The sequence below is a fragment of the Lontra canadensis genome, unplaced genomic scaffold (assembly GCF_010015895.1).
Source record: "Lontra canadensis isolate GAN:19392208 unplaced genomic scaffold, GSC_riverotter_1.0 scaffold10, whole genome shotgun sequence".
Classification (NCBI taxonomy): Eukaryota; Metazoa; Chordata; class Mammalia; order Carnivora; family Mustelidae; genus Lontra; species Lontra canadensis.
In genome coordinates this window covers 194422-207124 of record NW_022631004.1, presented here as the reverse complement: position 1 = coordinate 207124, position 12703 = coordinate 194422, and the positions used below count along the sequence as shown (strand labels likewise).

The window sequence follows — 12703 nt, the reverse complement described above, 5'->3', positions numbered from 1 at the left end:
TGTTGACTGTGTTTCTTATGCTGTGCCTTTTACTCCCATGACTTACTCATTCCCTAACTGAAAGCTGGTATCTCCTTGCCTCCTTCTCCCATTTTGCTTATCCTTCCACCTCTTTCCCTCTGGCAACCATTGGTTTAGTCTCCATATTTATAGCCCTGATTGCTTTTTTGGTTTGCTTACTCATTTGTTCTTTTAAGATTCGACATATAAGTGAAATCATACGGTATTTTGAACAATTGTTTCCACTATTGAGAAATTAAGTGCACTTGATGATTATCTGTGATGATATTAAGGATTATATCACTGACCTTCTTCCTTATACCAACCAGTATCACCATTTGGTGAGTCTGTAATCAAAGAAAAACTATCTGACTATTCACAGTTGAGTTTCACTTTGTTTATTATTCTGAAATGCAAAATTTTAAAATACACTCTGACTTTCTATAACACTTTCCTCAAGCTTACTTATACACACATCTTAAAGAAGTGTTAATGCATTTACAACCATAAGATTAATGCAGCTATGAACTGTCATTACATGCAAGTTCTCAGGAAAAAAAGAAAGTAGTGTTACATTAAATGAAAATTCAAGGCAAAATAGCTAAAGGATAGTGTGTGAAAGACTGTGGAAGATAGAAAATGAATGAGGTCTTAGTACTTTTTACACTAAATGTGACAGTTTTTCCATTTGTAAAAATGGATAATATAATAGTATTTATCTTGTAGGATTTTTCTGAGGGTTGAAGAAATTAATATAATTAAAGATCTTAAAAATAATGCCTGGTACATGGGAAGAGTTTAATAATATATAATGTAGGATCGTGGCATGGGTTTCAATAAACTAATGCATATTTTTAAGGAAATAGTTTTGTTTTTAAATTTTTTCTTCAATTAAAAATTAATTGTAGAAAAAAGTAATCAAAATGATTGTTTTCAATTCATCAATAGTTGGAGATAACACTAAACTTTTCTGAAAATACAATATTAAATGAAAAGAAATTAGCATGAGGAGTTTACATGAAATTTAAAATATGTTTGGACAAGTAAATACAATGAGTCATTATTAATACAATTTAATTGATTTAGTTTAATAAAAATCAACTATGATAGGCCATCTGTTATAATAGGGATAACTATTATACCTAACATGATGTAGATAGATAGATGACTGATGATAAATAGATATGGATAGATAATTGATAGATGTTAGATAGTTATGGATATAGGTATAGGTATAGGCATTTCTCTAGGGATAATCAACTATTTTAATAGGAATAATAGGGAAAATTTGAATGTTGACTATGTAAAATAAAAGCATTGTATTAATATTAAATTCCCTGTACAATGCATTACAAACAATAGGAACTTAAAAAATATTCATTTTTATTAACTAACATCTATTGCAACCGTTTAAAGGGATTAGCATAGGATTTCGTCAGATGTATAAAGATGTAAAATCCTGTAGTAGACACTGTCGTTGCTCTGTCTGAATCATCTTGGATCATTTACCATTCTGCTAGCCCTTCCTTTGCAACTTCTGTATGCTTTTTGTTTCCAATGGCTCATATCTGCAACTTCCTTCCAGGAACTGGCCCTCAGCTATTGACCAACTTTACCCACAAGTGAAGCAAGAAAATCCAGAACCAGAAGTACCTGGGACTTTACCTCCCCATCACCACCCCCTTATGACAGGCCTTAGCTTATGACTAATCAATTGGGCTAGCATGAACATCCAGCAACCTTGACTCAGGATGGAATCACTCTTAAATGTAAACTACATTCCATAACTTTCCTGAAGCTGGATCCATTCCTGATCTTCTTTTCTTAACTTTTCCTGCTCTCTTTCTTGGCTTTCTCCTGAAGACACTTTTTGGGTTTTTTGTTTGTTTGTTTGCTTGCTTAAAGATTATTATGCATGTCTTCAAGAGAGTGAGAGAGAGAGAGAGAGGCTGGGGAAGGAGAAGCAGAGAGAGAGGGACAAACAAATGTTTCACCGAGTGCTGAACCAACGTGGTGTTCAATCTCAGGACCCTGAGATCACAACCCAAGCCAAAACCAAGTCAGAAACTTAACAACGGAGCTACCCAGGCACCCCATGGGAACACTTTCTTAATATAGCCCTTGTAATCAAACTTGTATCTCAAGCTCTGCCTCATTCTAAGACAAATAAATTTCATCACAAATTTTATCTTTTTTTTCCCTTGTACTTTTGTACCAAATTGAGCATCTTAGAAATCCCCTGAGTAGATGGTAAATTAACCTTCTTCCTGATAGCAATTATTTCAAAACAGTGTATGTATATTTGGGTCTTTTTCTCCCATATTAAGTTTTATTTTAACAAAACATGGCCTCCCAAAGAAATACAAATTCATACTCAAAAGCCTTAAACAAGATAATCTCTTAAAAATGTAGCAGATGGAAAAACTATACTTTAAAAATGCACAGCAAAAGTTAAAATAAATTCTCTTCACTCACGTGTCTTTCAAAAGTTCCATATCTCATTAAAATTCTCTTGTTCTTACTCTTTTCCAGCTCTGCTCAGACAAAACTAGTATTCAGTGATGGTGTTGTCCCAGCTCTGCCCTGACTCTACTTCTCCCAACTTCTAGGTGTTTCCTATTACTGGATGCACACACAAGTATAACATATATAAATATATATACATTTATGTAAAGTTCATTTAATTATTTTTGCATCTACTGATTTTAATGTAGTATTTGTTTGGTTTAAATAATGTAATGAGCATTTCAATTTCCAACCATAATAGCCAAGTATTCTGTCTCTTCCCTGAAAATTTGAAGCCACTTATACTAAGAAAATATATAACTGAGGTTATTTTCCTGACTCCTATATATCATTCTTATTTGAACTTAATTGAGAAAAAATTAAGCTGCTTACAAAGATACATTAAATAAAGCAAAATAAATAAAATAGTGATTGGTGGAAAAAATAAAAGACAATGGGGAAGACACATGTAATGGAGCATAGAAAGGAGATAATTTTATTATAAGGAAAAGACGAATTAATCCTGGGCGTGAGAGAGGGAGGGATGGGGGAAGAGTGGGCATTGCCTGCATTCTCCCTTGCAAAGTTTCCTTTACATACCAGGATAGACATGTTTACAAAACACATTGTTTCTCCAGTGATATCACTTAAATATGAGAGTTCTAGATCTTGTTTCTCAATGAAATTGCATAACTCAGGCAAAGAGACAATGGAAATGGGATAATAGCTTTTTTAAAAGTCATCCTAATAAACTGTCATCACCTAGCACCTAAGATTAAAACATCTGCCTCTTCACCCCAAAATGAAAAAGTTGTAGATGATGTAAAGTTTACATATTTTATTAGTCCATAATACCCTAACCTTAAAGATCAGAGTAACTAAAAAAAGAATGTGATATCTGCTGCGGAAAATTTTACAAAACATACTAAAATATTCTCAACACTTTTAAGTTGTTAGAAAATTAATATTTGACTGGTTGTAGCTTTAAACATATATTTCCCTAGTTAATCCACTTCAAGATATCATTATTATTAGAAGTATTAGAAGATTGCAGGTATGCTAGGACTTGTACAGAAGCAACTAGCACAAAAACAAAAAGCAAATTGCTTAAACAAAGCAAAAAAAAAAAAAAAATGCGGTTGCCTGAAAAGGGATCTTCTTTCTCCCATCCACTAGCATCTTTGGCTGTTTGGACCTGGGCCCCAATATTTTTCGAGACTAAAATGCTTTCTTGCTATAGTCATCAAACCGCTTATGTTTCAGGATTTGTTTATTTGTTGTTTGTCTTTTGTAACAGCTGAAGTAAAATGGTCTTCTAACAAGAAATATGACTTCACAGCAGATCCTGAGGTAACAAGTGCAATATTCCTCTCATTCCTATTTAGCTCAGAAACATTATAAAGAACATTATAGGAAAATGTGGAAAAACCTCAGCAACACTAGGATGCTGGCTTTAAATCTATTCTAGATGGCAACAGCATGTGTTTACTACTAAAAAACATTTTCTTTTGTGAACTCTAAGAAGCAAATAGGAAAGAAAATTAGAAAGCAAGCACTGTGACTTTTTCCAGGTCCAAAATAGGATAAACATCTCTAATGACTAAACCAACTGTAAACAATACCTTCACACGTTTTTATTTTACTTTCAGTTTTTTCCTGGATGCACGCCCCAAAGGATGACTTCATTAGGTAAATACCAGTAGAAATATAATTAATGCCTCAATTGAAATAAAAAGGTAAGCATCAAGGCACCTGGTTGGCTCAGTCGGTTAAGTGTCTGACTCTTGGTTTCTACTCAGGTCATGAGTTCAGGGTCAAGAGATCCAGCTCCAAGTATGGCTCCACCCTTAGTGCAGTGTCTGCTTTGGATTCTCGCTCTCTATCTCCCTCTGCCCCTCTCCTCAAGTACATTCTTGCTCTCTCTAAAATAAATAAATAAATCTTTAAAAAAAAAGTGCCAATGACTGAAAGGAAATCAAACAATTTTTATTTTAGCAGTTTTTTGTGTTTGGAAGGTTTTCTAGAAAATTTATGGTGATATTATAGTAACAAAAGTCACAAATTAAAAACTCTAAATAAGATTACACTGCTTTCCCAAAAATAATTAACGTACAGTTTTCTTTAATTTATACATATTGTTTTCAAGCTTACTGAAATTCCTGCTTCCCCTAATTGTTTTGTTCTACATTTTATTTTATTTTTTTTAAGATTTTATTTATTTATTTGAGAGACAGAGATCACAAGTAGGCAGAGAGACAAGCAGAGAGAAAGAGGAAAAAGCAGGCTCCCCGCGGAGCAGAGAGCCCGATGTGGGCCTTGATCCCAGGACCCTGGGATCATGACCTGAGCTGAAGGCAGAGGCTTTAACCCACTGAGCCACCCAGGCACTCTTGTTCTACATTTTAAAAGAAAAAACTGTCATGTAGATTAGAAAAGTAGACTAAAAGTGATACTTAAAGAAATACCACTAAATGCATAGAATTATATCATGTTAATGCAAACGTAGTGGTGTATTTCTTAATATTAAATGACTCATTACTCAAGATCTTCATTACAGATGAAAAAGTAATTTTTGGAAACTTAATATTTATACCATGAATGTTTTGGATTAAGGTATAGCATAATTAACATAGCAAATTGAAAATAAGAATAAAAAGGGATAATTTCATTTGTGTTTTCTCCCAGGAAAATAATAAAATATGACACAAAAAATAAGAATGGGATCACATGAATCAAGGACATAAGATACTATGAGAGACAACTTTTTTTTTAAGATTTTATTTATTTATATGACAGATGGGGATCACAAGTAGGTAGAGGCAGACAAAGCAGAGAGCCCGATGCAGGGCTCAATCCCAGGACCCTGAGATCATAACCTGAACCAAAGGCAGAGACATAACCCACTGAGCTATCCAGGCGCTCCAAGAGACAACTTTTAAGGTAGCTTCCATTGATCCCTACTTGCTCGATTCCTTCTTCTTGACTGTAGGCAGGACCTCATCACTAACTTCTAATGAAGGATTACGGCAAAAGTGATGGAGTGTCCCTTCTGAGATTAAGTTATAAAAAGGCTCTAAGTTATGTCTTAACTGTATTCTCTCACTCTCTTGCTCACTCAGAAAAGCTAGCCAGCATGTACTGAGTTGCCCTATTCAAAGATGCACATGGCTGAGAACTGAGGGAGGGAGATCCTGGCCGACAGCCAGTAACTGAATCTTGCCAGCAACCACATAAGTGAGCCTAGAAGTGGTTTTTACTCCAGTCAAGCTTTCAAATGAGATCACAGCCCAGTCAATACCCTAATTGGACTCTCATGAAGGACCTTGAGGTAGAGGTATTCTGGTAGCCTCACCTGACTTCTGAATCACAGCAACTATGAGGTAACAAATGTTTGTTTTAAGCCACCTCATTTTAAAATAAAATAACTAACATAGATGCCAATTGCAAACATATTGGGTATGGTGGACAGGTGTTCTATTCCCAAATTCTTTCATAAATTACTAAATTGCCAGAGCTGTAAAGTTAAAAACTACATTTGCTAGGGTTCCCTGCAAGTTGATGTTTTGAATAATTAAATTTTGCTAATTAGAAGCAATTTACTGAAATTTGGAAGGCAAAAATTAGAAGTCATCTTTCTGTTACTGTTTTCAGCTTGGCAGCTTGGTCATGGATAGATGAAGATTTTCTGCAGCAGTGTTCTAGGTTATAGTCTCTGGTTTCAAAGTGTTCAAATGGTACTAATGGCCATGGAAGTCCCATCTGCAATGGCCATGTGCTCTTGAACTCAAAAGCTCAACAGGTAGTCTCCTGGCTTTTTTGCCCTTTGTATATGGCACAGGTAACAGGTCCTCCAGCAGATCAGTTTTACATGGTTCAGGGCGGTGAGCCTGGTGGCCAGTCAGGAGCCCACCCCTCCAGTCACAATTACACCAATTAGTTTTCCCACCTAAAATATCCAGCACAGTTTCTACTTGCTGCAAGAAACCACATTCATGCTGGACCATACACTTATAAAAAGCAGGTGTTATATTAATGGTGGGTTTTTGGTTCAACATCTATTTGTTTCCATGATACAGTTGTGTGTGGTCAACTCTCTGTGATATTCAAATACTGAGTTCATTTGGCTAATTTAGTAAAAATTGTTTGCTCCCCAAAATTGTATTGATTACCTTCTTATTATTAGGAATCTCATTTCTCTGATAGTTCTTCATCTCCAGACACTATTTGAATTCTTTCCCTTCATCATAAGCCCCCCAAAAATGATAATTTATTCCATACAACTTAATACAAATGAATAGATTTAGTTCTAAAAATCTCTGACAAGATAGTTTCAGGTTTGCTGGAAGTTAAATTATGTTCATTCCAAAGTCCCTATTCAATTTTGCAAGGCTTCCACTGAGAATTTGATCTATTTTTGCCAGGAATATTAAAGAAACAAACAAAAAAAATCTCATTTTTTGGAAAACAATGGAAGTAAAAATGATAATTTAACTTTATTCTTCATTAAATCTTTTTACATTTACTAATGAAATAGAGATTGATAAACTAACCCTCTCTAACAGTGAAAGAACTTTTTCATTCACACAGCTTAAAGCCAGTTAAGAAAATTATTTACTTAAAATGGAAATGTAAATTTTTCTCATTATCACAGAAAATCAAATTTATTAGCATGCTGTTAAATGAGCTCATGGTTTTATTCAAAATTTACCCTCTTATAATCTTAAAAAAAAATGAGGCAAATAGAAAAAAGAAAGAGAATGAAATTTGTTTATTTACAAATTAATTTTACATTTCTATAATGTAACTAAACTAAGCATGTTTATGAAGATAAAAACATTTTCCACATTCATGATTATTAGAGTAAAGTCCATTCTTATATCAGCTATACTGTATTAATTTCATACTAGTGTTACTCAGAAAATATCCCAGATCGTAGAGTGACAGATGCTCATCTTCTGAATAGACCCTTTCTAGTACAACAGGTAATTCAACCCAATTTAATTCAATCCCATTTCAACTCAATTCAAGGCAATTCTAAATATTGCAGGTTTTATTGTGCAATTCTTGTGGGTACAGGGAAAAAATAATAATATCCACTGACTGCTTTTAAGAATCACAAAACCTTACTCTGGAAAAAAAAAAATCAGTATAAGAATAAACGCAATCAGCATGAAAAGTAATTTGGTGGCATCCAGAGAGGGGCACTCAGTATAATTTTCAAAACCTCTACTGTAGTGCTTTTAAAAGCACATTATCTGATGACAAAATCTATATATTCAACCACAATATAGTTTTAAAGTGATTTACTTTGTCACTCTCCATAGGATTTCTTGAAGGAAACTATAGCATAAAATGAAATTCATCTTCAGTCTTCATAGATAACATGCTAACAGAAATATTTTACAATCTATTATTTAGAATACTTTTCTCATATTTTACCAAGTAAAATCTTGATCTCAAAAAAGATAAAAAAGACAGAAAAACATGTATGGGGAAGAAAGAATGCTCAATAGAATTATCAATTTCAAAATGCTGTCACCTTGAAGTTAAGACAACCCTTTGAAAAGCTAAAAACCAAAAAAGGATTCAAATATACTTCACTTCTGAATTCCAGTTTGAATTTTCACCTTCTGAAATATAATTAACTGAACCTACTAAAACAAAGCTGTTCACTGCTTTTTTTTGTCAATTATCTTCCATGAATAATTATATTTTCCTATTATTTATTCTTATTTTAATAACTATATTTTTGTTATCATTTGTCCTCTAACATATAACTTCTTTTAAGATATGGAATTCTTGTAATTTTCTCAAAAAATGGTTGTTCTTTCAAAATTTCCAATTTCCCTATGGTCAGTGTTCTGTAATTAGGTATTTGGTCAAATTATTCATTCAACATTTTCTCTCAAGAATATTTTGGCAAAGATTAACCGTCATCCCTACAAAGATCATATCCTATCACCCAGACTCAAGAATGAGGTAAGACCTGGAACAAAATGTTGGAGAGGCAAAACATAGGTTTTTGTTTCTCTGAGCATTTGGCCCCTCAAGTTCTGACTCCCCTAACAGATCTCAGACGACTTCAAAAAAGAATTGTTTTCTTTTCTTTTTTTTTTTTTTAAGATTTAATTGATTTATTTGACAGAAAGAGACACAATGAGAGAGGGAACACAAATGGGGTGTGGGGGAGGGAGAAGCAAGCTTCAGGCTAAGCAGGGAGCCCAATGTGGGGCTGGATCCCAGGACCCCAGGATGATGACCTAAGCCGAGTATAGCCTTGCTGAGCCAAAGGCAGACGCTTAAGGATGAGCCAGGCAGGTGCCCCAATTGTTTTATTTTTAAAAATATCATTCCATTTCTGTGAGGATCCATTGGAATTTTCCCTTTTATATTCATTGATATGGACTGAATTGAAACTGTAGATTGCTTTGGGTAGTATGGACATTTTAACAATACTAATTCCTCCAATTCATGGGTACAAAATATTTTCCCCTTTATCTGTCTTCTTCAATTTCTTTAATCAAAAACTTATACTTTTCAATGTACAGATCTTTTACTTCTGGTGTTAACTTTTTTTTCTATATATTTTATTCTTTTTTGATGTGTTATCAATGGGAATTTTTTCGTAAATTCTCTTTCTGATCTTTTACTATTGGTGTATAGAAATACAACTGATTTTTGTAAATTGATTTTGTATCCTGCAACTTTACTGAAATTGTATATTATTTCTAATAGTTTTTTGGTGCAGTCTTTAGTTTTCTGTATGTAATACCATGTTATCTGCAAATAATAACAATTTTATTTCTTCCTTTCTGATGTGAATGCCTTTTATTTCATTTCTTGCCTAATTTCCCTGGCTAAGACTTCCATACTATGTTGAATGTGAATGGCAAGAGTGGGTGTCCTTATCTTGTTCCTGATCTTAAAGGAAAGTTTTCAGTATTTCACCATTGAGTTTAATGTTAGCTGTGGACTTGACAGAGGTAGAGGTATTTTTTCTTTGTACCCAGTCTGTGAAGAGATTTTATCATGAATAAATGTTGAATTTTGTCAAATATCTTTTCTGCATCAATCAGATGGTTATATGATTTTTATCCTTCATTTTGTTAATATGCTGAATTGTATTTATTGATTTGCAGGTGTTGAACTAGCCTGGCATTCTGGAACAAATCCTACTTGATCACTGTGTGTGATCCTGTAATGTATTGTTTCATTTTGTTTGGTAATATTTTGTTGAGGATTTTTGCATCTCTGTTCATCAGCAATATTGGCCTGTAATTTTTTTTCTCGTAATATTGTTGTCTGGCTTTGGTATCAGAGTAATACTGAGATCATAGAATGAAGGGTTTTTTTGTTGTTGTTGTAATTATTGTTGCTTGTTGTTTTATTTCCAGTATACTTAACATACAGTGTTATATTAATTTTAGATGTATAATCGAGTAATCCAACAATTCTATACATAGTGCTCATCATAACAAGTGCACTCTTTAATCCCCTTTACCTGTTTCACCCATCTCCCACCCATCTGGTAACTATCTGTTTGCACTCTATATTTAAGAGTCTTTTGGGTCCTTTTTTTTTTTTTTTTTTTCCCCATAAAATGAGTTTGGGAATGTTCCCTCTTTTTTTTTTTTTTTGGAAGAGTTTGAGAAGGATTGGAATTAGTTCTTTTTTAAATGTTTGGTAGAATTCACCAGGAAGGCATCTAATGCTGAGCTTGTCTTGTTGGGAGATTTTTTTTTAAGTCAGTTATACCATTTATTGATGATGGATTTATACTGGAAAACAATCACAACAACAGAACAATCTTTTGAATAGAATAGTTTTTTTAGTGAAATATTTTTTTGAAACGTAAAATGCAAAAGATTGTCAGGTATGTCAATATGGATGTTCATGGATTTATATATAGACATCTATATATATAGCCATGATTTTCATAAGTTCCACTCCATATCACATCAAGTAATTCTTTTTGTGTGTGCATGTATGTGCACATGTTTAATACCTGTATCTCAGAATGATTACCTGTATTTTTGTTGGACTTCCTGGAAAAATAGATTTGCTTACACTGAGATGTATGAAAGTGCTATTTTTGGTCAGCAGGTGTGCACTTATCTTTAGCTATAAACTAAGATGATAAACAGTTTAATTTCTGAATTTAGAATAGTCTATTCAATACAATGTCCTTTCCGTAAAGTTTTGTGTTTGTGTGTGGTTTTATTTTTGGGTTTTGGTTTGTGGGGGGGTGTGTGTGTGTGTGTGTGTGTGTGGTTTTTGGGTTTTTTGTTTGTTTTGGTTTTGTTTTTGTTTTTCTCCTTGGTGCCTAAATTTCTTCCCTTTGCTTATCAGGAAAAGACAGAGGTATAGGAGAAGCTGATATTGGAGACCCAGTGGTGAACATCTTGTTAAAACAATTTTAATCAGTTGTTTGGATAGTAAGAGCCTTGGTTGAGAGTTCTTGTCATGGATTTCAAATGGAGCTTTTGGTATTCTTAATAGTCATAATAAGTTGCAATCTATTGTTTTGTGATGGATGAACTTTTTAGGGTTCATCATCCCTAGATGATTAATTCATCATCTAGAATTTCATTTGCCAACTCGTTCCAATTATACTTGGAAGCATTTTGTTCAAGTTTGCAAGAAACTTTTTTTTTTCTTTCTTTTTGATCTTTATCTGCACACGTTCTCTAAAGACTCAGAGTCGGGGCGCCTGGGTGGCTCAGTGGGTTAAAGCCTCTGCCTTTGTCCTGGGATCGAGCCCGGCATCAGCATCGGCATCGGGCTCTCTGCTCAGGGGGAGCCTGCTTCCCCTTCTCTCTCTGCCTGCCTCTCTGCCTACTTGTGATCTCTGTCTGTTAAATAAATAAATAAATAAAATCTTTAATAAATAAATAAAATCTCTAAAAAAATCTTTAAAAAAAAGAAAAGACTCAGAATCAGAAAGTTTTGGCTGTCTCATTTTGGGTATAGCTTTGAAGGGAGAATGTTGTTCAGTAACTACTGAAGCACAAAAGTTAGTTTTCTTGGCCTCTCTTTTTGTATAGTCATATGTTGTATTCTTTTCATTGCCAATAAGTGAATAATCAAATGTTCAATAGAGTTTTCTGGATTTCCAGAAAATTCCCTGCTGTTATTCTTTGCTTTGCAATTTTACAACTTTGAGAAGACTAATTTGTGTTAAGTCCAGAGTATCAAAATGAGGAGGAAGGAAAATCAGGTTGTAGAAAGATTCTACAACATTTTCTATTGTTTCTGGCTTTAAGTTCAGGTTCATCTTTTAAAAATATCTGAGTAAAGTATACTTGCTTTTTAATTTTCATATGAATCACTTTGATCCCTTTTTCTTCCACACTGCTGTACCCACATGTCAAATTCTAATTTGGAGCATTTAAAGTTTCAACACTGTAGTCATTTTCCACAGTTGAACATGAATTAATATGAGGTTCATTTCTTGTCCTTAAAAAAGTGTCCACCAGCATGGGGCCAACAGACACTTAATGAATTTGCAGTCCTGGGTAAGAATCACCTTGCTTATCAACTGAAGCATTTGTTAGTGAGTGGCTCAGAGTGAAAATACTTATGGGATTATTGCTTACCAGTTTCCACTGATGATTTTCTGAAATCTCTATTCTCCATGATAGTTCCTTCATTAAAGGATAACTCCAGAGCTAAAATATCCATTGTTTGCCATTCTGTGTTCTTTTATAAGCATGTTCTGAAAATTAAGTTCCATTTGGCGATGGAATTTCCAGGTGGTTCTGCAGTATCTCTTCTGGGTAGGAGGGTTTTAATTTTCAGGAACAGCTACTTCTGAATCCATATTCCAGTGAGATATATTCTCATGAGAGATGTTCGACACACACAGGTTGGTGCCACATTTCTCACTATTTCTTCTCCTTGTTTTTTCCCTGCTACTTTGAAATCTCCATGGCCCACATGTCATCCCCAACTTATCTCCAAGGACACTGTAGCTTTCAATTCCAGTCCTTACACATGTGGGATGAATGGTTTGACGGGTGTCCTCTCCACCTGCGCCTTCCTGCAATGGGAGTACAAGGAGGGCAGTGAGCACTGGCTCCCTTAACTGTGGATAGCCTGCCAGACCTGCAGCCAGCCTCAGGGTAGATGTCAGGGCTGGGACCCAGACTAGGCCCAGCAAGACCAAACTTGGCTGTGGCTGGGATTCTGCAGGCTTCCC

General features: G+C 34.3%; 1 pseudogene; it reads right to left on the bottom strand.

Moving 5' to 3' along the window:
• Positions 1-11984, bottom strand: part of LOC116866495 — a 66979-nt pseudogene extending 54995 nt beyond the window's left edge.
• Positions 11985-12703: the final 719 nt, after the last annotated feature.